The sequence below is a fragment of the Python bivittatus genome, unplaced genomic scaffold (assembly GCF_059951505.1).
Source record: "Python bivittatus isolate LINGU-HERP-01145 unplaced genomic scaffold, Pbiv_v1 ctg000310_np1212, whole genome shotgun sequence".
Classification (NCBI taxonomy): domain Eukaryota; kingdom Metazoa; phylum Chordata; class Lepidosauria; order Squamata; family Pythonidae; genus Python; species Python bivittatus.
Genome location: NW_028277054.1, coordinates 908,675 through 914,040, shown reverse-complemented (window position 1 = coordinate 914,040; position 5,366 = coordinate 908,675). Strand labels below are relative to the sequence as shown.

Genomic DNA, 5,366 nt, shown 5'->3' with positions numbered 1-5,366 from the left:
TGGTTCCAGTGTGTTTATGAAAGAGAGGGAAGGGGGGAGACACAGCACTGTTTATGACTCCCTCTTGCCTGGTGTGAGGTTTGCACCGGCCTGGGCCCTCCTTCTCCCCCCATTTCCCTTTCCTGGGGCCCTGGGAAACTGGCAGAAGGATCTGGGCGAAGCTCTTGCTTGATTTACCTTCCTTGCCTGCTCCAGCTGAAGGGTTATGGTGTCATGTACCATTTAAGGAGAACGAAGAGCTTGTACCGTCTGTGCATCTTGCCTGCAGTGCCAGGCACACGCTGCGCAGGACGGGGTGCCGCCTCTGTGCACGGCTGCTCTTGGCACAAACTGGAAACTGCTCCTCGTGCGTGTGTGAGGGGGAGGGGAGGGCAGAGGGCCGGACGGCAGATGGAGCAGGAGCAGCTGGCTGGAGCTTCTCCACCTGCTGGGCATCTTAGTATCTGGGAGGCTGAAGCCCCCCAGCCTGGGCTGATTGGGAGGAAGGGCATTCTGCCCCCGCCCCCCGGAAAGAGCTTCTCCAGCTTTTGAAAGAGAACCTGTTTGCCCTGTGTGCCTGGGACTGGTCCCCACACTCATGGTGGGTTCAGATATCATGGCTGACTATAGGCGGTGGCTTACAAACCAGCATAATATGGCTAGTCTGTGTGCACCCAAGCAACGATAATTTATTAAATCAACCATGATTCAGCAGGCTGTGTGATCCAAGCCAGTGAACTGCAATGGCTCTTGAACATTTCAGAGAGGTGTTTTTCTCATCTTTGCACGGAGAGGCCAAGAATCAGTCCTAAACAGGGGCACCGGCAGGAGGGGGTACCCCAAAGAACACACGGCAGCTGCAGCCATGGGACCGAAGCCCCGCCAGTCATGTGGCTGCAGCCGCCATCTTGGCTTTTGTGGCACCCCCCCCGCCCCGTGGATGCCCCTGGTCCTGAGACTTTCTCCATGCCAAGCTGGAACAGCACAGGTGGGTTCCACTCCCAGCTGAGTCCAACAGCATCGCTTCTTCCTCGGACTGAAACTGTGGGAGAGAAAAAGACGTGTTTGAGCATCTACTGAAGGGTCTCCCCAGCCTGATTCACAGGCGGGGGGTGGGGGGCGGGGCAGGAAAGCCAGATGCCACTCACCTATCAGAAGTGTGGGAAATACCTCATATCCTGAGGACTCTGCATCCTTGATTTCAGTATTCTTGGCAAGAACCCTGGAATCAAACCCAGCTGGGTGTTCTTGGCTCTTAGCCCCCCGAAGGTGGTGGCCTTGAGGTGGCGGTGCACCAGGGAGGGGGGCCTTGGTGGAGAAAGAGCCAGCCACCAGCCAAATCCGTGTGCCGGCACCTGCAGTTTTATGAATGGAGCCTGTTCTGCACATCACCATAGCAACAGACCTGATTTTTCTCCCACTGTTCCTTTAAGGACAGGCAACTGACAAGAACTTGCAAAGTGCCCCCTCCTCTTCTCTTTCCCCCTTTTTGGTCGGAGGTCAATTCTGCCTCTGAGGTTTCTAAATCTTTGCAGGGTTGATTCTTGTCTCTGTCTGGGCCACGCAGTATTATGAGAAGACTACTCCACCTTCTCTGAAAATGCTCAGGTGAAAAGAAGGGGGAGGGAGGCTTGTTTGAAGGTACGTCCACCTGCCACACCTGACTTTTCTGACCCCCACCTTGAAAGTGTACCTTCAGCTTAGTAGAGCTGAATCTATCAAGCTGTCCAACAATGCTTCTATTATATTTCTATTCCCTCCCTAAAAAAAAACAAAAAACCCCCCACCACTTCTGTGGGGATCACCTTCACTGCCCTGGTCTGCTCAAAACCTTGTGTGTCTAACTTTAATTGCCCCTTCTGTTCTTACCTCTTCAGCGGCAAAGGAGAGTAATTCTGCGCCAACAGACTTCACTTTCCTCCTCCTGCTGTATCATCTGCTTGATGAAAAGTTCTGGAGAACTCCGAGGTTTGCTCTCCACCTCTTTCTGGGACATTTGGGTGGCCTAATACGGACTTCATCCCTCGGCTGCTTTTCCGCCCCGCCGCTCCCACGTCCTAAGCAGGAGGGGCGCCCCGCTTTGCGCGCCCGGCGCCTGAGCCCAGCGAGACGCCCCTCGCGCTGCTCTCGGCCCCTGCTCGGCCTCCTTCGGAGAGCTGGGAACGCGCTTCGCGGAGGCGGCTCTGCGGCTGGGGTGCCCGCGCTGCTCTTCTCCGTGCGCAGCGCGAGGACCTCGGGGGCGATCGACCCGACCTGCGAGACCCGACGCAGGGCGGCCAAGCCGGATCGCCCGGCGCAAAAGCGCAGCGCGACCCACCTGGCCGGCGCCCCCCCCGCCTCCAATCGCCTCCAATCGCCTTCCGCTCCGCCCGCGGCATTTGCATAGTCAAAAAGGCCTCATTAATATTACGCAGCGGAGCGGCTTGCGGTTAATTACGGAACGCGATTCCCCGCGTAACTTACACGCCATTTATCAGACGTCTTCTCAGCTAAGCCGGCGCGTGGCGGGTGTAATTAAGTGCTGGCTAATGAATTTTCGTAATTAAGCCGGTTGTTCGAGGGCGACGCCAGGAAGAGCGGGAGGGCGAGCTGGGAAAATCTTCTGTAGAAGATCTCCTGGTTTTGGGGCGGCGGGGCGGCGGGCGGAGAGGAAGGGGAAAGGTGGATTTTCCTCGAGAAGAGAGCCCGGTAAATGATGATTGGTCATTTCTAGGTGGCTCTTCAACCAAATCGGGCCCAGAGTGACTGATGTCAAGCCACCCAGGAAGCCAGGAAGCACAAGGAATGGGATGGAGAAGAGGGGGGGAAGAAGGGTGAAGATGGTAGTTAATCCCGCTGCCCAGATACGTGGTTGGAAATATCTGTATCAGTGTTTCTCAACCTGGCAACTTGAAGATGGGTGGACTTCAACTCCCAGAATTCCCTGGCTGGGGAATTCTGGGAGTTGAAGTCCACCCATCTTCAAGTTGCCAAGGTTGAGAAACACTGATCTATATTCTCTTAGCTTTCCCTTTGCATCCATTTTCTGCCTGGTCAAGTCCTCTTCTCTTCTCTTCTCTTCTCTTCTCTTCTCTTCTCTTCTCTTCTCTTCTCTTCTCTTCTCTTCTCTTCTCTTCTCTTCTCCCTTTCTCGACATCAAGATTAATCCGATTCTTCTCCTCTCTCATTAGAAGTTCTCAGGTGGTAGCTGAAACGGGGGCACTTTCCCAACCTGGCACTCTCTGGATAGGCCAGGACTGCAACTCCCAGACTTCCTAGCCAACGTGACCGTGCTGGATGGGGAATTCTGGGAGCTCCATGGCCACTGCCAATGGGCTTCTCCACCCTTTCAGTCAGGTAAAAGTTCTGAAAAGGAGTCGGATTATCTCAGACCTTTGCTTGGGCTCTGTTCCTATTATTTGCATGGATTGCCTTAAAAGGCACACCAGGTTTCCTGCTGGGACGGTGCCAATGGGTTGTGCCGCTGTGTGTGGTGAGAGAGGAAGAAACAGATTCAACCTGCATTCAGTTTCGGGTGGCAGAAACAGGATCCCGCCCCCCCAGTTCCATACTTATCTGCTGTGAGATCAATGGTCAAGGACTCCTACCGCCTGCTTGCTGCAGTTCCAACAGCTCGCCCAGCTGGAAGAAAATTAAACTGGAGCAGCTCACGTGCAGCCAGGCTGGAGCTGCCGAAGAAGACTATCATACATTGTCCTTGGAGGACGGAAAAGCTTGTTTTCTCTCTGCGGGAAGCTTGCTTGAGGCTTACAGGGGGAGACAGTGCAGGCGTGGAAGGGGACCAGCCATCGGAAGTGATGTGAAACCGGTGTGCATGGGCACGTGCCTGTTGGTGCACCGGAAGACCTTCAGTGTTGCTGGATGCCTGGGGAACATTTGCCCTGCGGGGCTGCGGCCACCTGGACAAGGCGACGCAACCGTCCTTGCTGCAGGAGGCAGAGTCGGTTCCCTGTTTCGTCTGCTGTTCTAGATCCCACAGGGTGGGGGATGTTGTTCTCCTTCTCTTGGTTAAGCAGTAGTTGCTTTGTGTGATGGAGTGGGGAACAATTCTGGTTCCTCCCTACTTCTGTGATGCAACTCCTCATTCTGGAGGGGGTGGGAAGGAAATGAGAACCGCAAGTCTTCCTCCGTGTGTGTGTAGCATTTCCTCCCAAGCAGTACTAAATTAGGCAAGACCGAACAAGCCCACACAAGTGGGGACCATAATCCTGGGCCCAAGCTTCAGTGGTGCAAACCCAAGGCCCCAGCTTCGCTCCTGGAATCCCCTGGCAGGGCCGGGGAAGGGGGACGGGCTGGGAAGCCTTCAGCGTGAGCAAGAGGGGTTAAATCTGACTCCCTGTAAAGCAGGCTCCGGTGCCGCGTTCTTATCCTGGGAAAGATCAAGATGGTGGTGCTGACTCAGTCCTCATCCTCATCAAAGGGAAGTAAGAGCTCTCCCACACCCTGGCCCAAAATGTCATGAATGGGAACAATGTGTTTTGGACAAACCAGGATGGAATTGAAGCAGCAGCGTGAATGCCTGACAGCGGATGGAGAAAACAGCCTCTCGGCTCCAGGATTCGCTTGCTAGGAAGGAAAAATGACTCTGCGCCTTTTCCTCCTCGCTGGGAGCCACAGGGAAGGGTTTTCTGAAGGAGGACCACAGATGGGGTGAAGAGGATTGGCCACAGCTGGGGTGAAGGGAGAGGCCTCTTTAGAAAATGCCAATCCAGCATAAGGAATTCATTATGACTGCTACGCTCAGAAGGCTTTAGGTGAAGGCAGGATAAATGCTTGGCACCCAGGCCTCTCTCCGAATCGCTCTTGCTGCATTCGCACTCCTCCATTCCCATTCAGATCCTGAACTCCTGGAGACAAGGCTCTCAATTTCATTCATTTATTTATTCTGACACATTCTGACCCCACCTTCCTGCTCTCTCAGTATTTGGGGAGGGGGGTGCGAACAGAAGTCGATAATAGCAATATCCAGTGCAGGCAAGATCTAGCAATGGCCCTATTCATCCCAACAACTCACAAAACTGAAATGGCACCAATTTCTACCTGTTAAATCAGCTGGGTATCTCGCTTGCTAAAAAGATGAAGAAGAGATTCAGTAACAAAGAAAAGTTAGTACAGTGGTCGACAACTCTTTAAAAAGGGATTATCTGCATTCTCTGTAGAGCGGTGTTTCTCAACCTTGGGAACGTTGAGATGGGTGGACTTCAGCTCCCAGGCTTCAGCTCCCCAGCCAGCATGGGGAACTCTGGGAGTTGAAGTCCACCCATCTCAACGTTCCCAAGGTTGAGAAACACTGCTGTAGAGAATGAGTACAGAACAAGGAGTAAAGGGTTGAAATTAAAGGAGATTCAGATGGAATATGAGGAGGAATTTACTCCAGTGTTGGCCCC

General features: G+C 53.8%; 1 long non-coding RNA gene across 1 annotated transcript; it reads right to left on the bottom strand.

Annotated features, from left to right (window-relative positions):
- Window positions 1–653: 653 nt before the first annotated feature.
- Window positions 654–2,292, bottom strand: LOC112541410 (uncharacterized). The gene is made up of 3 exons (XR_003085398.1): window positions 1,849–2,292; window positions 1,128–1,334; window positions 654–1,021 (listed from the first exon to the last, which is right to left on the bottom strand). It is a non-coding gene; the product is annotated as an uncharacterized LOC112541410 (long non-coding RNA).
- Between the last annotated feature and the right edge of the window lie 3,074 nt (window positions 2,293–5,366).